The sequence below is a fragment of the Bubalus kerabau genome, chromosome 2 (assembly GCF_029407905.1).
Source record: "Bubalus kerabau isolate K-KA32 ecotype Philippines breed swamp buffalo chromosome 2, PCC_UOA_SB_1v2, whole genome shotgun sequence".
NCBI lineage: Eukaryota > Metazoa > Chordata > Mammalia > Artiodactyla > Bovidae > Bubalus > Bubalus kerabau.
Genome location: NC_073625.1, coordinates 126,516,978 through 126,539,389, shown reverse-complemented (window position 1 = coordinate 126,539,389; position 22,412 = coordinate 126,516,978). Strand labels below are relative to the sequence as shown.

At 40.7% G+C, this 22,412-nt stretch overlaps 1 protein-coding gene and 1 long non-coding RNA gene across 5 annotated transcripts in view; one reads left to right on the top strand and one right to left on the bottom strand.

The window, feature by feature from the left end:
* Positions 1-22,412, top strand: part of RTP1 (receptor transporter protein 1) — a 49,744-nt gene that overhangs the window by 11,572 nt on the left and 15,760 nt on the right. Inside the window, exon 3 of one of the 4 annotated variants that reach the window (XR_008710464.1) lies at positions 8,187-8,301. The exons of 1 other annotated variant lie outside the window; for it this stretch is intronic. The gene's annotated coding sequence lies outside the window, so the exon portion shown is untranslated. Of the gene's footprint in view, positions 1-1,346; positions 1,468-8,186; positions 8,302-15,001; positions 15,052-22,412 lie in introns of those variants that run through there. 2 more of the 4 variants (XR_008710463.1, XM_055568784.1) reach the window with 2 other exon arrangements.
* Positions 1,399-22,412, bottom strand: part of LOC129643736 (uncharacterized) — a 35,468-nt gene continuing 14,454 nt past the window's right edge. Inside the window, exons 4-5 of the long non-coding RNA XR_008710471.1 lie at positions 8,386-8,445; positions 1,399-1,528 (exon numbers count right to left, since the gene is read on the bottom strand). This is a non-coding gene — a long non-coding RNA (uncharacterized LOC129643736). The remainder of the gene's footprint in view (positions 1,529-8,385; positions 8,446-22,412) is intronic.

The following is a 22,412-nucleotide window of genomic DNA, read 5'->3' as shown; positions in this document are numbered from 1 at the left end:
ATCTTTTACAATGTTATTAACTCAGATACCAAGTCTTACTCTGAAAGCAGGCTGGGGAAATTCACTTCAATAGGCATTTTATTCTTTTATTCACCTGATGTTTATTGAGTACCATACACTGTTCTAGGTATTAGAATACAAAACTAAACAAATACAGTAAACAGGCACATAACTTTTAAGTTATTTTTTTGTCACAAGTTAGTGATAAGTATTAAAAAGAAAGCAAATTAAATGTAACGAAATAAAGGATAACCAGCTGGTTCTTCAAATGCCATTCAGAAAAGGTGACATGCAGAAAGGTGAATGATGTAACAGAGCAAGCCACGTGAGGGTCTAGGGGCGGAGCATAGATGAAGGGAACTACAAAGGCAAAAGCATTGAGGAGGAAAAGAACTAATTATGCTTGCAGAATACTGAGAAGTTTAGTTTGATGAAAGCAGAGGAGGGAGGCTGAGATTAGCAGGAGACGAGGTGGAGAGATAGGTAGAACATTGCAGGTATGGTAAGAAAATTGGATTTTACTCTGACAGTGATGGAAATCCACTGGAGAGTTGAAGTGGGGAGTGATGTGGTTTAATTTATGCTTTGAAATTACCCCTATGGCTCCTGGGTATAAAAGTGATTCGAAGGGTACAAAAGTATAAACAGGGCAGTAAAAGGGAAAACTTGCAAAAAATCCTAGCCAGAAGTGAGATAACTTTGGACTAGGTGAAATGGTGGAGGTTGTGAGAAGTGGTCATATGAAGGGTGTATCTTGAAGATTGAGCCCACAGGACATGCTGATGAACTGGTTGTGGTGAATGAGGAAAACAGGAGTTCAAGATTATTTCTGGTTTGGGCTTAGCAGGTAGTAGAGGGGTGGAGATCAGAGTGGTCAGGGGAAGAGACGCATCTCAAGTTCTACTGGGAGTGCATTAACTTTGAGATACTTATTATGTTGTAGCCACGCGTTCCGGGAAACAAACTCACTCAGAAGGGCAATGCAGATAGTGGAGTGCAGTTTATTACACCGGCGGGCCCAAGGCAGAGTCTCCTCTTAGCCAAGGACCCCGACCAGTTTTTGTGAAAATCTTATATACCCTAAGTGTATAAGGTTCCCTGAAACTAGTCTGAACAAAGGAAAAAGAAAGGTACAATCAAAGTTAACCCATGATCATATGCCTTAAGCCTAGGTAGTTAACACTGGACAATTATCAATAGGCCTATGGTCATACCCCAATAAGCATAATAGAATGTATGATTCTATTCAGTTACACAGATAATTAGGGTATTCTTTTAGGCGAGGGAGAGCCCTGGGGCTCTTCCTTTGGGGGCCTGGTTTTCCAGTTGGTCTGTCGTTTCCATAGGTACTGGGCATACAGCTCAAAGTCCACAGTCCGGCCCAAGATGGAGTCCTGCTTTCAAGATAGAGCCTGTTCTGTTTCCTCCTTCAACTACACATCCAGGGGGACATGTCCAGTAGATTGGTGGTACATAAGTCTTGGATAGAGACTAGGACTAGAGGTATACATGAAGGAGTCTTTTGGGCCTAGAAAAGAAAACAACAGTTTCAAAGGCCCTTGATGAATCATCTAACTTCGGAGAAAACAAAACAGAACTTTAGGTCCTGCCCTGATGCTCCAGGCCGGTTGCATCTGTCTGGGACTTACCACCCCCTGTCCAGAAACCTTCCACCCCCTACACCTGCCCAGAAGACTTATCACCCCCTGTCCGGAAACCTTCCACCCCACCACACCTGCCCAGAAGACTTATCACCCCCTGCCCAATTACAAATGCCATCTCAACTAAAGAATACCCAAAACATCCTGCCTGATTAATGTTTCCCTTATCGCTTCCACAAACCTCACTATAAATATGGAGCCTCCCTGATCCCTCTCCATGCTCAGCCTGGTCGTTAGGCCAACTGTCGCCCCTCCTTGCCTGAATAAAGGAAACCTACTTCTATTGAGGTCGTCTTTCCCCATTCTGCCTCGGCCCGAACTATACCTTACAATACTTGTGGGAACCATTGTGGAACTGAATGAGATTACCAAGGAGTGAGAGTAGAAGAAAGCATGGCTGAGGACTAAACTCTGGGACACTCAACATTTAGACAGCTGGAAGAAAGGTGGGGCCAGCAAAGGAACCTGCGCAGGAATAGGCAGTGAGGAAGAAGGAAAAGCAAGAGAGTTTAGTATCCCAGAAGCCAATTTCTAAAAGTGGTTAAAAAAAGGAAAGTATAAACTGCTGTCCCCTTCACCCCTGAAAGTGCTGAAAGGTCAAGTAAAATGAGAATTGAGAACTGACAACTGATTTTCTGGGAGGAAGTCACTGGTGACTTTGGCAAGGAATGACCTTAGTAGGGCTGATGGGATGGAAGCTTGATTGGAAAGAATTGAGTTAAGACTAGAGGGAGAGATGAGATATTGTGTGAAGACATTCAAGAAGTTTTTAAGAAATGCAATCCATGCTCATAAGAAGTTGAGTTTATAAAGGTTAATGAATATTTCAGAGGGCTTCTGTGTATTGTGAGTTTATATCTGTTACACTATAGGTAGGCAAAGAAAAAAAAAGTAAAAAAAAAGCTTTCATGGTTTGGTGACAGGAAAACAACAGAAACATTTTGAAGAAATCCCTTTTGCATTTAAGTGGTGTAAAAGTGAAGTAGAAACACAAAGTCACCCTAGATTAGGCATTAGCAGAAGACAGCGCACCAACTAGATATGTGACATCATCATGGTGAAGGTGTGGATCAGGAGGGCGTACCAATCAGTGGCTGAGATTTTGTACATGATCTCCTTTAAAACACAAATTTAATAACCTTATATATTTGTTTCCTCTTACTTTTTCATTCTTAATTTTCTCTTTAACCGCCTATTTCTAACCTATTCAATGTAACTTTTAAAAAACTGTTTAACTATTGAATTCTTTATTTTTAAAAGCTGTTCTTACATTTTTTTTTTTTAAATCAGGGAAGTGATTTTTTAGCTGACCCATGTAGTTACTGATGTGTTTGTAATTCTGGAACATAAGGTGAGAGGAAGGCATAACAACCCCCGCTACTGGCAGCACCACTGAACTACAAACCTCAGCCCTAGGAGTAAATAGCCTGGAGAATTCTGGTCTTGCAGCCAGACAATACAAAGGCCCATAGTCTTGGGGTTGACTATGGAACAAAGGTTGGAGATAAAAGGGAAAGACTTGACTGTGGCCCAACCAGCTATGAAGACTGTTGTATGTATTGTATAAGAATCTGCCTGCAATGCAGGCAATTCATGGATCAGAAAGATCCCCTGGAGAAGGAAATGGCTATCCACTCTAGTATTCTTGCCTGGATAATTCCATGGACAGAGAAGCCTAGAGGGACTGTAGTCCATGGGGTCACAAAGAGTCGGACATGACTGAGCCACTATTTTTTAATATATTGTGTATGTGTGTGTGTGTGTGTGTGTGTGTGTGTGTGTGTGTGTGTATATATATCCCTCCATTCCCTTTTTGATTGCAGTCATGCTGTTCAAGCCGGTTGACATCTCTTACCTTTCATAGCTCCAGTGTGGGCCATGATTGGCCAGACAAGTGATGCAATTTCAGCCCCTTTGCACAGTGGTTGGACCAATAAGTGATTGCCTTGGCTGATCTAATCAAAGGTGAGGGGCAGGATACCATTATTTCAAGATTAGGAGAAATAAGCTTTTCTTCTTCCACTGGATGTGAAAAGAGAAAACATATATTGTCTGGCTCATGTTGACAGCCATCTTGCAACTACCAGGGAAGCCAGACGTAGTTTAAGTTCCTGTCTCAAAAAGTTAGAACAGAAAGATGAAAGGGGGAAATGGAATTAAATGGATTTCAATGATTCTGTTGAGCCACTTGGTCAAGGCTTCTTGAAACTCAACCTATCTCTGATTGAGGGTATCTAAAAGGTTGACTTTTAAGCAGATTCCTTTAATTGTTTATACTATTTGACTTAGAATTTCTTTTACTTGAAGTAATATAGAAGCCTCTATAAATCTACTGCCCTAACTTTCCCTGCTTCCAAAAGGGCAAAAGATTGATTCTAGAAGCAGAGGCAGGACTGAATGTCCAGTTGGTAAGTGAAGGGGCCCAGCTACAGGACAGATTGCAAGTTGCTGAGCAAGACACTAAAGAGCTAAAGAGCAGAGGGGCCATGTCTGGAAACCATGAAAGAGGGAGTCCCCAGTGTTTGGAGGGGGCAGGAAGGAGTTCTCAGAAAGCCTGACTGACACCAGAGAAGACCTGGCTGTAGTTTTTGGAAAGCAGACAAATGGAGGTTGTCCAGGCTTCCCTCTCCATCCTCCAGAGCCCTCAGCCCACTATAGAGACTAGGAAAACTCTGAGTCAATTTTATGGGGGCAGATATATCAAAGCTCCAGCCCGTCAACTCCATCCTGTCCATGCTAGCAGAATGCCAAATGACAGGTAAACTCAAGAATTGATATGCGGAAAAGGTGGACAAGGGAGGTGACATCACTGGGTCACCTTAGGGAGTGGGAGTAACCTTGTGATACTCTTCTCTTCAACCCTCGTTGCTACCCCCTCAGGAAGCATCCTTGATCCTGACTCATGGGGAATGCTGCCGAGGCTTTCTCATAATGTGGGACTCGGCAAAACAGTGGATGCCCTTCAACTCTCTCTTCAGTCTCTTCTTCTACCTTGTACAGTATTTCTCACCCTGTCTCCATTCTGCTGCAAGCCCTCTGCTTCCAGAATCATCTTGATTTTGTGCAAAGAGTAATGTTCTCAGGGTCAGGTGATCTAGGGTCTGAATCCTAGTTCTGCCCTGTAGTAGGTCTGTGACCTTGGTTAGTCACTTGACCTCTCAGGATGGCAACTTCCTCATGGAAAGAAAAACTCGGGGGGCAGTGGGGGGGAAGAAGAGCACAATCAAAGGCATGTTGTGGGTTTTGCATATTCCGGAAGTGAAGAGTTTGGATCTGACTGACCTGCCCAACTTTTCCTGGAAACATCATCAATCATCTGAAGTAAATACATCTTTGCTTCCAAATTACTGATGTATTTCTGAGTGACGCGAATGTTTTCTCTGTGCAAAGTCTTTGTGTGCACAGCGTGCTTCTCCAGATTAGTGTTCATCATGACTTTTTATCATATTTCTGTTTCAGCCATTCTGAAAGATAATTGTTTCTTCCCACTGTCACTCAGCGACTTTCATAACTGTTATACATACCACACAGTCTCTAATTTAGATCAAATTATGGGAAGATTCTGTGGAGAAGGAAACCTACTCCAGTACTCTTGCCTGGAAAATTCCATGGACGGAGGAGCCTGATAAGCTACAGTCCATGGGGTCGCAAAGAGTCGGACACGACTGAGCGACTTCACATTCACATTCATTTCAAATATAGCATTCAAGTTTGGTGAAAATTTGTCCACTTAGATTTGAATTTTGTTGTATCTCTTAAGAGACAGAACCTTAATTGCAGTTTTAAAGATAGAAAATATGGCTGGACACGTTATTCCAGGTAAAAGAGCATGTTCAGAGTATTTCAAACAGGGCTCAGTTTGGAAACCATTGAAAAATCAATAGCTTGGAGCCCTTGAGGAGGCTTCTTAATAACCCAGTTCTCATTTTCTCATTCCAAGAGTGTTACTGATACAAAGGGCTAACTCCCACCTCCACAGAAACTACCCAAAGGGGAAGAGCAGAGAGCCATCCTCAGTCCAGAACATTTTAGAGAAAACAGTGTGAGTGGATGATAACGTCTACACTGCTTCCTTGGCCTGAGCTCTAGGCATTTCTGAGGGTCACCCTCTCACAGAACTAAGAGAACTCAGTGGTGAAGTGAAGTGCAGCCGGGGAGGTCAGTCACAGCCCCAGGGAAGCTTTCCTGGGTTTGTTTTGAACATGTTTTTGAGGATGGTGCTCTTCACGCAGCTCTCAGTGGCTCCTTAATGAAGACCCATAGGAGAGGATTTGCTTAGGACTCAGCATCAGGGAGGGTGTTCTGCCTGAACACCTGGTTTGTTTCTGCTATGTAGGCATGGAGAATCATCTTACTCTGTTGCCTTTTTCACATTGTTGGCTACAAACATTGAGCCAGGATTATATGCAGTGTGTAGGAGTACATGGAATTCATTTGTGCACCAACTCCAGTTCTGTATCCATCTTTCAGTTTGCTCTCTTTTACCCTCTCTTTTGTATTTACTAATTTAAAAAATGTTTCAGTATGAAATTTCCAAATGTACTCTAGAGTAGAGAGAAGAGTATAATAAGCTTCCACATATCTATCCCCCAGACTAAAGTGATCAACAGCAACAATATCCACCCCCCAGACTAAAGTTATCAAGATTTTGCCACATTTGCATTATTGGTTCCTTTTTCTTTTGGTTCATGCTTGGAGAATTTTGAAGCAAGTCCAAGGACCTTGTCATTTTGAGCTTAAATACTTAAGTACGTACCTCTAAAAATTTTGGACAGGTTCTTAAAAATCCACAATGACATATGAAGTGAAGTGAAAGTCGTTCAGTCATGTTTGACTCTTTGTGACCCCATAGACTATACAGTCCATGGCATTCTCCCAGGCCAGAATACTGTAGTGGGTAGCTTTTCCCTTCTTCAGGGGATCTTCCCAACCCAGAGATTGAACTTAGGTCTCCCACATTGCAGGTGGATTCTTTACCAGCTGAGCCACCAGGGAAGCCCACAATGACCTATGATACCCAACAAAATTAAGAATTTCTGATTAGACTAGAGGCCTGATTAGATTCAGATTTAGTTTTCTGACATGAATATTTCATGATTAGTATTGTACAATTCCTCCAGCATTATATCAAGAGGCACATAACACCTGGTTGTATTTCTTTTCATGATTGATTCACCCTGTCCTGTTTTTTTTCCCTGAGAGGGAAGAATTTTATTTGGTTATTTATTATTCCATTTATATTTATTGTATGCAAATATTTATCTCTCATCTTTAGATCAAAGGTGTGCATGCTCAGTTGCTCAGTCATGTCCAACTCTCTGCAACCCCTTGGACAGGCTCCTCTGTCCATGGAATTTTCCAGGTAAGAATACTGGAGCAAGTTGCCATTTCCTACTCCAGGAGATCTTCCCAACCCAGGGATTGAATCTGGTGTCCTGCATTTCCTGCATTGGCAAGTGGATTCTTTACCACTGCACCACCAGATCAAAGGTAGCAATCTCTATGTATAGTTCTGCCCCTTGATTTTTTTCTTTTCTTCTCGTTTTAAGTCAAGAATATATCCTGGAGACTATAATAGTCTATAGAGACAATCCTTATTCTTTTGTTCAGCTCCATAGTTCTCCATTCGGTGGGTGTTGCCTATTTATTCATCTAGTGCCCTACTGGTAAGCATTTAGGTTGTTTTTAATCTTTAGATACTAAAAATAACATTGCAACCAATAACTTTTGGTGTATATCATTTTATATATTTGCCAGTATATATTAGGCCAAGATTTCTAAACTTGGGATTGCTGAGTTGAAGGGAAATGCATGTATTATTCTGTTATATATTTTGGGTGTTTTAAGATACAGAAAATATGGTCATATTTTGTGCATATTTGAATGCTGTTTTAAACTTTTTTCTAAGAAACTTGGGGCATGAATTAATTTTTATTTTCATTATTATAATAATACTTTTTGATGCAACAAATAAATTTATGATTGTATGTATATCTATTATCTATAGGCATAATTTTCTGTTGTGAAAATTAGTGTTAACCAGGGATTATCCATATACTTCCCTCTCCCCCAGCCGACCAAAGCCAGCACCATCACTGGCAGGTCAACCTTTTCTATTTCCACAGGCTTTTCCCATCCTTTGTACTCTAAACTTGTCATTGCCAGTCCAGTTTCCAGATTTTATGACAGAGAGAAATGACCTAGGGAGAAAAATAGAGGACTGGGAGATGAGAAAACTGAGGCTACAGAGGCTGGAGGCGGGCAGTGTGGTGGAAGGATGGGGGCAGTAAATGAGAGGTGCTAGGGGACACAGGAGGTGAAGAAGGGGAGGGGAATATGCGAAATGCTGCTAAGTTGGTGAATTTGATCACTTTGTCTCATTTTGGCAAAGCAAGTAAATAAAAGTCTTCTGTAATTACTTGTTTGGTTTTTATAATATGCATCTTGAACACAGTGCCATGTAGACTTGAAACTTTATGGACTATAATTTCGTCTTCATAATGTAAGCACCTAATGTGTTTGCAGATAATACCAGATTGAGATTTAAGTTGGCTGTGAGCATGCAGTCCGTTATGTGTGAATCATTATGTATGTACCGACTATGTACTGACTGAAACCCATCCATGTACTTGGGCGCACCACATGCAAGGTAGGTGTGTCTCCTAGTTATGAGCAGACCTAGAAAGCAAGGCTGGGTCCTACCAGATACCACGTGTCCACTTACATCCTAGTGCTTGAATCCAGGTCTTCTGGAATGAAACTGTGTGAATCCCTGGCAAAGTTTCTAAAAAAGAAGAAAAAATATATCAATAGAAAATAAAGCCTGACTCTAAGCACAGTCAACATATTAACTAAACAGGACAGGCCAAGTTGTCAAGACGTTGGCAAGTGTGGCTGTCACATAAGAAACTCCTGCAGTCAGGTTTCCCATGATCAGTGCCCGAGGAGCTGCCACATCTGTCCTGCACAGGATTCTTTCATGGGAAAGGAGCCTTCTGGTGACCTTGAGGGCTGATTGGGACCCATTCCCCAAGGGTAGCGTTCTTATAATCCTCTACTTAGTTTATCTCCATCTGTGGAAGACCTGGGGCCTGAATTCTTTTTTCAGAGAGTTTAGTTTTTAAATTTCTCTTTGCAGCAACCTGGGGAAGTCACAGACCTGTGACTGCTTTAGCCTCTTTCCTTGTCCCAGGCTTCATCTGGGAACCTTGGGTTGATTCTGCTTTCCTTCTGCTCAGTTTCTCTCTGGATTATTGTACTGATACACATTGGTAAATTGCCAATGAGGCGCCTCTCTCTTTTTCTGCCCACCACTAGTTTAAGCTTGACGTTTTAAAAGTAAATGCAAACTTTCCATATACTTAACTAATTTATGCTCACAAACATTCTGTGAAGTTATTATCCTGGCCCCTACCATGACCCCCCAAATCAGCCAAATGAGGCTACAAGCTTTAGAGGATATACATTCTTTCAAACTCACACTCATAGTAAGTGGCAGAGCTGTGGGTTTCAGTCCTGTTTGTTTGACTACAAAGTGCATGCTCGAAACCACCATGCTTCCTGCCAAATCCTCCCAGGGGTAGACTATGACCTTGGCCTTCAAACGGCCACTCTGCTGTTTTTCTTCATGTCAATCCACCTTTTGTGCTGCTAACAAACTGTCCCTTTTCGAACATGGCTGTCTAAGACAGCACCAGTCTAACCATCCTTAATATGCCATCTCCCTCCTTCCCACCAGAATGTGCAAAAATACACAAGGGACACAATTGTAAAAGCATTGCAAATTAAGGATAGTAATGGACTATTTGCTAGTGTCTGAGAAGATTTCCCCACTAAGTGAGATGTGGAGGGGCTTACAATGACAAACTTTCCCCTTGACCTGTGACACGGAACAGCAGGACTAGCCATGATGATGCTACAAAGCAGATCTGACACTCCCCTCCCGGAGGTCCTCTCTCCAGGCCATAGCAACCCTTCATCTCTAAGTTGTCACATCTACTGGACAGCAATTCCCTGGGTGGAGGGAGAATGGAGAAAGTGTATGTGTTAGATTCTTCCTGGCACAAAATCTAGAGCCTTGGGGGCAGCGCCTTCAGGGGCTTTGTTTCCTGAGACAGCACTGCCCTGCCTCTCCCTCCCTTTCTTGTGCCAAGAGAAGTAATAGATGAGCATAAGGTCGCTTGGGAAGGAGGCCAAGAGATCTCAGTGGGGCGGGGGGAGGGTGATTTAACAGGTTTTGTTGAGGGAGGCCTCAGGAGAGCCAGTAAGGGCTAGATTTCTATGTTACTTCGAAGAAAGGAAAAGAAAAAGATTTTAGAGGAATATGCTATGGTAAACAAGAAATGGATAAGTGAAAAGAACATTTAGGACATGTTGCTTTGTGTTACACAATATAATTCACTCCCTGGCAACCCTCTGAGTAATGTCAATAAAAATATAAATTATTTTTCATTGCCTCTTTTGAACTGTGCTTCTTTTGGTTGTAGCACTGTGTAATGAATGATTGTATGGTGGTCCAAAGTTACCTTTCCTTCACAGTCAGACAAATGGACAGTGGAAGAATCAAAATATTCCTTCTTAGTCAGAGTGGGTCACTCCTGAAGCCTAATTTTCTACAGGACAATCACCTCCCTCATGCGTGTGACCTGAATGAGGAGAACTCAGGCAAGCAGTCGGTAAAAAGGGTATCCATACCAACAATTTTCTGGAAAACACGGAGCCTTCATGGATCTCCTTTCAAATTTGAGCAAAGAGAAAAACAAACAAGCCTCAAATAAAGCCAAATAAAAATAAAAACAATCCAAGTGGAATCAACAAAACAATTAAGCCACAAAAAAGCATAGTGATACTCTACAGTTGCAAACGAAATACAAATTTAAAAGAAGTTACTATAGGAAACAAAAGCTTGCTTTAGAGTAATCTGCTTTCCCTTATTGGAGAAGGCAATGGCACCCCACTCCAGTACTCTTGCCTGGAAAATCCCATGGACAGAGGAGCCTGGTAGGCTTAGTCCATGGGGTTGCTAAGAGTCAGACACAACTGAGCGATTTCCCTTTCACTTTTCACTTTTATTCACTGGAGAAGGAAATGGCAACCCACTCCAGTGTTCTTGCCTGGAGAATCCCAAGGACGGGGGAGCCTGGTGGGCTGCTGTCTATGGGGTTGCACAGAGTCGGACACGACTGACCCGACTTAGCAGCAGCAGCAGCAGCTTTCCCTTATTTCCTCTCCAACTTCCTTTTCTTTCTTCCTGTGACTCCCTTGTTTCTCATAATCTTTCACTGTTCCATATTCTTTTTCTTCTCTTCCTCCCTGTCCATATGACCTCTCTTTCTTCCTCCCTCTCTAATGTTTCCTATTTTCCCATTATCCTTTTACATTTCCATAGTCCTTTCTAAGGATGACAAGGTGGACATCTTTAACTCTTCCCCCCATTCTCTATCCTGTGTCATGGGGGGCATGTGGGATCTGAAGTCCCAGGTCATCTCAGCCCCTGAGACACCTGGGGTTGGGGGGGAATCTCTCTTCCTGTGGTTGCCTCCTTTTCAGAGTTCAAGTTCACGTCTTACATCAGATTCCCTTGGCTCTATGTTCACTTGTTGAGGCTTGTTAGGGAAGGCAAGCTGCACCAGGTGTGTGTGGCAGGAGTGATGCCCTATGCAGAGTCCAAGGGTGCCTTGGATTGAGTTTCCTGGAAACAAACTCAGAGATGCAGAGTTGTATGCAGAGTTTATTGGGAAGTGCTCTCAGGAGTTATACCTGTAGGGAGGTGAGGAAGGCAGGATTGGATAGATAAGAAAGGAACATGCAATATGGTTGCAACTGAGCAATAGTCTGCCCTATGTGGGGCTCTGGCAGTAAGATGGTCCTTTAGAGTTGTCTTGAATCAGGCTTGGGGGGCGGGGGCAGCACTTTGGATCCTTGAATCAGCCAGTCATTGCCCTTTGGAAGCCTACTGTGAAGGGCAATTCCCAATGAGCCATCAGCAGTCCCAGTATTCCTAGGTGAGGGATGCCCGGGGCATCAGCAGAGAGGAGGGCATCTAGGTGGAGAGCTGGAGTGATATCTTGGGGATGGGCATAATATATATTCACCCATCCAATATACTTCTGCAGTCAGAGTGATGAATGAGATGCAGGGTAATCAGACAGGGGTTTGGCCTTTCATTCAAGGTACAAAAAGATAATGACCAAACTAATAAAGGAGCAAGAAAAAGCCTACAAAAGGGACATATCATCTTTGGGGGATGATGCAAGAAGGGTCCTGGGTGAGGTAGCATTGAATTGGGCCTGAGAAAAAGGCCAGATTTTGATAGTTAGAGATGAGGGGTAGGTAGCAAGAATGTAGGCAGAGAGTTATCTGGAAGGAGTTCAAGTCTTTGCAGGTCATCAAGTCCCAGATTATTGTGACTAAAGAGGATCTAATGTCTCAAAGATAATGTCCATTAAAGACACTTTGGATAAAGCATAGAATGGGTAGAATGGAATAGAAGAGAAGCCCAAGAGACCTTGCCCTGGAGGTGTTTTCATATATTAATACTTCAAATATGGCAGGAAGATGCAGATGTTTCCCAAAGGCTTCTAGCATCTTTTATTTAATAGAAGTTTATTCACAGAGCCATTTCTAAGGCTTGTGTCTTGAAGTGAGTGTTAGAAAAGTTCCAAGGGTCATAACTGCAGCTGCCCTTAAATATCTGAGGGGTGCCTTAAAGTGGGGGAAATGGCTGTCATTTACTCAATGTGAATTCATAAGGCAAACCTAAGATCACTAATGGATGAAACAGGAAAACAGATGGTTCACTGCATTGAAAGAAAGAGTTTAAAGGAAGACTGTTTTTTCAGAATTAGGTAGGTTTTGAAGTAGTGAGTTGACTATAGGAGGAGATATTCAAGAAGAAGTTGGAGACAATATTAGAAGATTCTTTCTTTGGAATTGGCAGTTTATCTAAATAAACTTTAAAGCCCATTCCAGCTCAGAGGGGCTTCCCAGGTGGCGCAGTGGTAAAGAATCCACCTGCCAGCACAGGAGACATAAGAGATGTAGTGTGGGTTTGATCCCTGCGTTGGGAAGATTCCCTAGAGAAGGAAATGGCAACCCACTCCAGTATTCTTGCCTGGGAAATCTCATGGACAGAGGAGCCTGGTGGGCTGCAGTACATGGGGTTGCAAAGAGTCAGACACAACTGAGCAACTGATGCCAGACACAGATGCCAGGTCAGAGATGATATAAGAATGACAAACATTTATTCAACATTTGCTATATACCAAATACTATTCCAAGCACTCTGAATGTATTACCCAATTTAATCCTCACAAGTTCATAAAGTGGGCACTATTGTTCATTTTATATATAGGAAATTGAAACTAGGGAGATCTAAACACGTCATTTAGCCAATTGTCACATAACTATGAAGAGGTAGTGCCAATGAATAAAGAAGGCTGACTCTAGAATCTGCTTTCAAGTCTGAGCCTGTGGCATCATTGATCGCCCCACATCAGTAGGAAAAGCCCAGGAATAACAGTGATAGACTCTGATGAGTTAGGAATGTCCCCTCCACTCTGTCCCCTCCACTCAGTGAGTTACTTAACTCAGTCATCTATAATGTGTCCACAAATAATGGTACCTTGATGAAATTAAAAGATGCTTACTCCTTGAAAGGAAAGTTATGCCCAACCTAGATAGCATATTAAAAAGCAGAGACATTACTTTGCCAACAAAGGTCCGTCTAGTCAAGGCTATGGTTTTTCCAGTGGTCATGTATGGATGTGAGAGTTGGACTGTGAAGAAAGCTGAGTGCCGAAGAATTGATGCTTTTGAACTGTGGTGTTGGAGAAGACTCTTGAGAGTCCCTTGGACTGCAAGGAGATCCAACCAGTCCATTTTGAAGGAGATCAGTCCTGGGTGTTCATTGGAAGGACTGATGCTAAAGCTGAAACTCCAGTACTTTGGCCACCTCATGTGAAGAGTTTACTCATTGGAAAAGACTCTGATGCTGGGAGAGATTGGGGGCAGGAGGAGAAGGGGACGACAGAGGATGAGATGGCTGGATGGAATCACTGACTCGATGCACATGAGTTTGAGTCAACTCTGGGAGTTGGTGATGGACAGCGAGGCCTGGCGTGCTGCAGTTCATGGGGTTGCAAAGAGTCGGACACAACGAGTGACTGAACTGAACTGAACTGAGGGGGTCATATCACTGCTATTTACCTGAGGCAGGAATAAGATAATCAAGCCCTTGACAGCCTCTAAGTGATGGATGTTACTCAGCAAGTCGAGAGTAAGTTTGCAGATGCATTTCTTTGCTTCTCTTGCGAGCTTACAGGGGGACCAAGAATATATGACCCAGTTGTCCTATCTGAGTGGAGGTCCTTGTGGCCAGGAAGTGGAGCCATATTTCTTGGGGCCTTGCCTTGTGAGTCGGCCTGGGTTCCCAGACAAGAGCACCGAGCCTGGATAGTTCTGGCAGGCACAACCCTACCCTTAAGGGGCTTGTGAACTATTAGATTTGCTGTCACAGTCCTAACTCACTCACACTCCAGATAACATCGCAAGTGTAACAGAGGCATCAGAAAAAAGTTTGCAGTGGCTTAGAAGACAAAGGGCGTTTTCTCACAGGGCAGAGTGGGGAAATTTCCCAGCGCAAGCAGGACTTTAACTCATTCATTCAGCTTTCTTTGATGCTATGCCTTACACATCAGTGAGCTAAGCTGGAGGAGGAACTTGTTCTCAGCTCAGCTCTTCTTGGAGAAGACATTATCCTGCCATCATGCAGCACAGTGGATAAGAGAGTGGGCAGTGCCATCAGATTTCAAATCCCTCCTTCACCACCTGCTGACAAGTGACCCATGGCAAGATGCTGAACCATTTCACGGCTTGAGTCATCCATGAAAAGCGGAAAAACAAGAGCTTACTTTATAGGGTTGATATGAGAGTAAAACATGAACCTTTAGCAGGGTGCCTGCTTGGCATATAGTAATATAGTGCTCAGTAAATGCCAGCAACCTTTATAAATGTGGCAGCATGGAATATGTGGGCTGCTACAGAGAACATATGCGCTCCCTCCCCTTCCACCGTATAGGGGGACAAGCATACCAGGCTGGGTAAACTGGTGCTCTATGAAAATGGCAACAAGGCATGTCAGGTAGAAGAAACAAAGAACAAAAAAGGAGGTGGATTCCAGGTCCTGTTCTGGAGAAAGAAACATCGGCAAGGGGGGTTGAGAAGGGCTGATGTGGTGGGAGCTGTGCTTGGCGAATTAGACTGAGAGCAGGTGATGGGAGAACTTCACTCCCGTGGGGACTTATTTCCACACTTGCACATCCATCCTCCTTTGCAGGCTCTGCTGAGTTTATGTGGAATCAGAAAAGACCTGGAGGATACACTGATTCAGGTAAAGACAATCTTGAATTATCTGGATGTGAGGGTAGTTATTTCATAACTTTGGCCATTTAAAAATCTGAGGAGTTTTCTAAATAATCACCAGTTTTTGTTTATTTAGAAAATATTTCATGAAGAAAACCAACGGCATAGCAATATCTATTCATTGGGAAAATAGAAAGTAGCTCCTTATATGTTTCTGAGTATCTAAGTAGCTTTTTAAAAATTAATTTATTCTTTCACTGAAGGATAATTGCTTTACAGAATTTTGTTGTTTTTTGTCAAACCTCAACATGAATCAGCCCTAGGTACACACACATCCCCTCCCTTTAAACCTGCCTCCCATCTCCCTCCCCATCCCACCCCTCTAGGTTGATACAGAGCCCCTATTTGAGTTTCCTGAGCCATACTGAAAATTCCCATTGGCTATCTATTTTACATACGGTAATGTGTTTCCCTCTTACTCTTACCATACATCTCACGCTCTCCTCCCCTCTCCCCAAGTCCATAAGTCTATTCTCTATGTCTGTTTCTCCATTGCTGCCCTGTAAATAAATTCTTCAGTACCATTGTCTAGATTCTGTACATTTGCATTAGAATACAATATTTATCTTTCTCTTTCTGACTTACTTCATTCTGTATAATAGGTTCTAGGTTCATCCACCTTATTCAAATTGACTCAGATGAGTTCCTTTTTATGATTAATAGTCCATTGTGTATATGTACCATGACTTCTTTATCCATTCATCTGTCAGTGGACATCTAGGTTGCTTCCATGTTCTTGCTATTGTAAATAGTGTTGCAATGAACAATGGGATACATGTGTTTTTTTCAGTTTTGGTTTCCTTAGGGTATATGCCTGGGCTTCCCTAGTGGCTCAGATGGTATAGCATTTGTCTGCAATGGCAGGAGACCTGGGTTCGATCCCTGGGTTGGGAAGATCCCCTGGAGAAAGAAATGGCAGCCCACTCCAGTATTCTTGCCTGGAAAATCCCATGGACCGCAGAGCCTGGTAGGTTGCCATCCATGGGGTCGCAAAGAGTCGGACACAAATGAGCGACTTCACTTCCACTTTCACTTTAGGGTATATGCCTAAGAGTGGGATTGCTGGGTCATATGGTGGTTTTATTCCTAGTTTTTAAAGGAATCTCCATACCATCTTCCAAAGTGGCTGCATCAACATTCCCACCAACAGTGCAAGAGCATTCCCTTTTCTCCACACCCTCTCCAGCATTTATTGTTTGTAGACTTTTTGATGATGGGCATTCTGACTGATGTGAGGTGATATATCATTGTAGTTTTGATTCGCTTTTCTCTAATAATGAGTGATGTTGAGCATCTTTGCATGTGTTTGTTAGCCATCTGTATGTCTTCTTTGGAAAAATGTCAGTTTAGGTCTTTTCCCCACTCTTTGATTGGGTTGTTTATTTTTCTGGTATTGAGTTGTATGAGCTGCTTGAATATTTTGGAAATTAATCCTTTGTCAGTTGTTTCATTTGCTATTATTTTCTCCCATTCTGAGGGTTGTCTTTTCACATTGCTTATAGTTTCCTTTGCTGTGCAAAAGCTTCTAAGTTTAATCAGGTCCCACTTGTTTACTTTTGTTTTTATCTCCATTACTCTAGGAGGTGGGTCATAGAGGATCTTGCTTTGATTTATGTCATCTAGTGTCCTGCCTATGTTTTTCTCTAAGAGTTTTATAGTTTTTGGTCTTATATTTAGGTCTTTAATCCATTTTGAGTTTATCTTTGTGTGTGGTGTTAGAAAGTGTTCTAATTTCATTCTTTTACATGTAGCTGTCAAGTTTTCCCAGCACTATTTATTGAAGAGTGTGCCTTTGCTCCATTGTATATTCTTGCCTCCTTTGTCAAAAAGAAGGTACCCATAGGTGCACGGGTTTATTTCTTGGCTTTCTATCTTGTTCCATTGGTCTATGTTTCTGTTTTTGTGCCAGTACCATACTGTCTTGACGGCTGTAGCTTTGTAGTATAATCTGAAGTCAGGAAGGTTCATTCCTCCAGCTCCATTCTTCTTTTTCAAGACTGCTTTGGCTATTCAGGGTATTTTGTGTTTCCATATGAATTGTGAAATTTTCTGTTCTAGTTCTGAGAAAAATGCCATTGGTAATTTGATAGGGATCACATTGACTCTGTAGATTGCATTTGGTAGTACAGTCATTTTCACAATATGGATTCTTCCTACCCAGGAACATGGAATATCTCTCCATCTGTTTATGTCATCTTTGATTTCTTTCATTAGGGTCTTATACTTTTCTGTGTACAGTTCTTTTGTCTGCTTAGGTAAGTTTATTCCTAGATATTTAATTCTGTTTGTTGCAATGGTGAATGGGATTGATTCCTTAATTTCTCTTCCTGATTTTTCATTGTTAGTATATAGAAATACAAGTGATTTTTGTGTATTGATTTTGTATCCTGCAACTTTGCTAAATTCACTGATTAGCTCTAGTAATTTCTGATACTATTTTTAGGGTTTTCTATGTACAGTATCATTTCATCTGCAAACAGTGAGAGCTTTACTTCTTTTCTGATCTGGATTCTTTTTCTTTCTTTTTCTTCTCTGATTGCTGTAGCTAGGACTTCCAGGACTATGTTGAATAATAGTGGTGAAAGTGGACACCCTTGTATTGTCCCTCATCTTAGGGGGAATGCTTTCAGTTTTTCACCATTGAGAATAATGTTTGCTGTAAGCTTATCATATATGGCCTTTACTATCTTGAGGTAGGTTCCTTCTATGCCCATTTTTTTGAAGAGGTTTAATCATAAAAATGGAATTTTGGGTGCTGAATTTTGTCAAAGGCTTTTTCTGCATCTATTGAGATTATCATATGGTTTTTATCTTTTAATTTGCTAATATGGTGTATCACATTGATTGATTTGCATATATTGAAGAATCCTTGCATCCCTGGAATAAACCCAACTTGGGATCATGGTGTGTGAGCTTTTTGATAAGTTGCTGAATTCTATTTGCTAAAATTTTGTTGAGGATTTTTGCATCTATGTTCCTCAGTGATATTGGCCTATAGTTTTCTTTTTTTGTGTTGTCTTTGTCTGGTTTCGGTATCAGGGTGATGGTGGCCTCATAGAATGAGTCTGGAAGTGTTCCTTCCTCTGGAATTTTTTGAAAGAGTTTTAGAAGGATAGGCATAAGCTCTTCTCTAATTGTTTGATAGAATTCTCCTGTGAAGCCATCTGGTCCTGGGCTTTTGTTTTTTGGGAGATTTTTTATCACAGCTTCAATTTTAGTGCATGTAATTGGGTGATTCATAATTTCTATTTCTTCCTCGTTCAATCTTGGAAGATTGAACTTTTCTAAGAATCTGTCCATTTCTTTGAAGTTATCAATTTTATTGCCACATAGTTGTTCATAATAGTCTCATAATCCTTTGTATTTCTGTATTGTATGTTTCAACCTCTCCTTTTTCATTTCTAATTTTGTTGATTTGAATCTTCTTTTTTCCTTGATGAGTCTGGCTAAAGGTTTGTCAATTTTGTTTATCTTCTCAAAGAACCAGCATTTAGTTCTATTAATCTTTACTGATATTTCTTTCATTTCTTTTTCAATTATTTCTGTTCTGATCTTTATGATTTCTTTCCTTCTACTAATTTTTTTTTGTTCTTTTTCCAGTTCTGTTAGGTTTCCAGTAACTTTAGGTTTAGACAACCTAAAGTTGTCTATTCGATGTTTTTATTGTTTCTTGAGGTAGGATTGCATTGTTATAAACTTCCCCCTTAGAACTGCTTTTGCTGCATCCCGTAGGTTTTGAGTTGTTGTGTTTTACTGTCATTTGTTTCTAGAAATTTTTTTATTTCCCCTTTTGATTTCTTCAGTAACCTGTTGGCTATTTAAAAATGTATTGTTTAATCTCCATGTGTTTGCGTTTTTTACATTTTTTTTTTTTTTGTAATTGATATCTAGCCTCATAGCATTGTGGTCAGAGAAGATGCTTGATATGATTTCAGTTTTCTTAAATTTACTGAGGTTTGATTTGTGACCCAAGATGTGGTCTATCCTGGGGGATGTTCCATGTGGACTTGAGAAGAAGGTGTATTCTTCTGCATTTGGATGGAATGTCCTGAAGATAATAATGAGATCCATCTCATCTAATGTGTCATTTAAGACTTGTGTTTACTTATTAATTTTCTGTTTTAATGATCTTTCCATTGGTGTTAGTGAGGTGTTAAAGTCTCCTACTATTATTGTGCTACTGTCAGTTTCTCCTTTTATGTCTGTTAGTGTTTGTCTTATGTATTGAGGCGCTCCTATGTGGGGTGCATAGATATTTACAATTGCTATGTCTTCGTCTTGAATTGATGCCTTGATCATTATGTAGTGTCCTTCATTATCTCCTGTAATCTTTATTTTAAGGTCTATTTTGTCTGACATGAGGATTGCTACTCCAGCTTTCTTTTGCTTCCCATTTGCATGGAATATATTTTTCCATCCTCTCACTTTCAGTCTATATGTGTCTTTAGGTCTGAAGTGGGTTTCTTGTACACAGCATATATATAGGTCTTCTTTTTGTATCCATTCAACCAGTCTGTGTCTTTTGGTTGGCACATTTAACCCATTTACATTTAAAGTAATTATTGATATATATGTTCCTATTGCCATTTTCTTAATTGTTTGGGGTTGATTTTGTAGGTCTTTTTCTTCTCTTGTATTTCTTGACTATATAAGTCTGTTTAACATTTATTGTAAAGCTGGTTTGGTGGTACTGAATTCTCTCAACTTTTGCTTATCTGAAAAGCTTTTTATTTCTCCATCAATTTTGAATGAGATCCTTGCCAGATACAGTAATCTTGGTTGTAGATTTTTCCCTTTAAGTACTTTAAATATATACTGCCATTTCCTTCTGGCCTGCAGAGTTTCTCCTGAAAGATCAGCTGTTAAGCATATGGGGTTTCCCTTGTATGTTACTTGTTGCTTTTCCCTTGCTGCTTTTAATATTCTTTCTTTGTGTTTAGTCTTTGTTAGTTTGATTAGTATGTGTCTTGGCATATTTCTCCTTGGGTTTATCCTGTATGGGACTCTTTGTGTATCTTGGACTGGATTGACTATTTCCTTTTCCATGCTGAGGAAAATTTCAACTATAATCTCTTCAAAAAATTTCTCATAGCCTTTCTTTTTCTCTTCTTCTTCTGGGAGGCCTATAATTTGAATGTTGGTGTGTTTGATATTGTCCCAGCAGTCTCTGAGACTATCCTCAGTTCTTTTCATTTTTACTTTATTCTGGTCTTCAGTAGTTATTTCCATGATTTTATCTTCCAGCTCACTGATTCTTTCTTCTGCTTCAGATATTCTGCTATTGATTCCTTCTACAGTATTTGCAATTTCAATAATTGTGTTGTTTTTCTTTGTATGTTTATTCGTTAATTTTTCTAGGTCTTTCTTAATTGATTCTTGCATTTTCTCCATTTTGTTTTCAAGGTTTTTGACCACTTTACTATCATTATTCTGAATATGTTTTCAGGTAGCTTGCCTATTTCCTCTTCATTTATTTGGACTTCTGTGTTTCTAATTTCTTCCTTAATTTGTGTAGTATTTCTCTGCCTTTTCATTATTTTTTTTAAACTTACTGTGTTTGAGGTCTCCTTTCCCCAGGCTTCAAGGTGGAATTCTTTATTCCATTTGGTTTCTGCCCTCCTAAGGTTGGTCCAGGGGCTTGTGTAAGCATTGTATAGGGTGAGATTTGTGCTGAGTTTGTTTGCTTGGTTTTCCTCTGATGGGCAAAGCTGAGTGAGGTGGTAATCCTGTCTGCTGATGATTGGGTTTGTATTTTTGTTTGTTTGTCATTTAAATGAGGTGTACTGCACAGGGTGCTACTCGTGGTTGGGTGAAGCCCAGTCTTGTATTCAAGTGGTTTCCTTTGTGTGAGTTCTCACTACTTGATACTCCCTAGGGTTAGTTTTCTGGTAGTCTAGGGTCTTGACATTATTTTGCCAACAAAGGTCTGTCTAGTCAAGGCTATGGTTTTTCAGTGGTCATGTATGGATGTGAGAGTTGGACTGTGAAGAAAGCTGAGTGCTGAAGAACTGATGCTTTTGAACTGTGATGTTGGAGAAGACTCTTGAGAGTCCTTGGACTGCAAGGAGATTCAACCAGTCCATTCTGAAGGAGATCAGCCCTGGGATTTCTTTGGAAGGAATGATGCTAAAGCTGAAACTCCAGTACTTTGGCCACCTCATGCAAAGAGTTGACTCATTGGAAAAGACTCTGATGCTGGGAGGGATTGGGGGCAGGAGGAGAAGGGGACTACAGAGAATGAGATGGCTGGATGGTATCATTGACTCGATGGACGTGAGTCTGAGTGAACTCTGGGAGTTGGTGATGGACAGGGAGGCCTGGCATGCTGTGATTCATGGGGTCGCAAAGAGTTGGACATGACTGAGTGACTGAACTGAACTGAACTGAGGGTCTTGAAGTCAGTGTTCCCACTCCGAAGGCTCAGGATTTGATCTCTGGTCAGAAATGAAGATTCCACAAGTGGTTTGTTATGATATTAAGTGAGATTAAATAACATACCCCAAAATGAACACCAAATGACAATTACAAAATCAGACAAATAATGATTAAAATAATGGAATATACACATATACACCCATAAGCAAAATAAAAACAGTCCAACAAAAATAAAGTACTGTAGATTGACCAGGTGAACAAAGGAAATCAAAAATTATATTTACCAGTTAAGAACAAAACGAACTAAAGCACAAACTGAAAAACAAAATTAAAGCAGGGTCCTAAGTGGGGAATAAAGCAATGAAAACAAAATTTAAAAATATGTTGAAAGGAAAGGAAAGAAAGAAAAGAAAAAAGAATAGATAAGTATAGTTAAACAGAGGTAGATGAAGAAGATTTATATGCATTAAAGATTAAATGCAAGAGGAAAAGAAGAGTAGGAAAGGCAAACAAAGGAATAAATGTAGAGAAAATATAATTGGTTTTAAAAGATTAAAAACTGAAATTAAAAAAGAGAAAAGAAAAAAAAGGAAGAAGAAAGAAAAAGAAAGGAAGAAGAAAAAAAAAGAAAAAAGAAAACTCCACAGAACTGCAAAAGCCCAATGTAGAGGCAGAGGTTTATAACAATAAAAAGTGTGACTGAATATTCACATATACATATACACCCATAAGCAAAATCAAAACAGTCCAACAAAAAAAAAGTACAATAGATTGACCTGGTGAACAAAGAAAACCAAAAATTATATCTATCAGTTAAAAATAAAAACTAACTAAAGCAAAAAGGTCAGTTTTTATTCCAATCCCAAAGAAAGGCAATGCCAAAGAATGCTCAAACTACCACACAATTGCACTTATCTCACATGCTAGTAAAGTAATGCTCAAAATTCTCCAAGC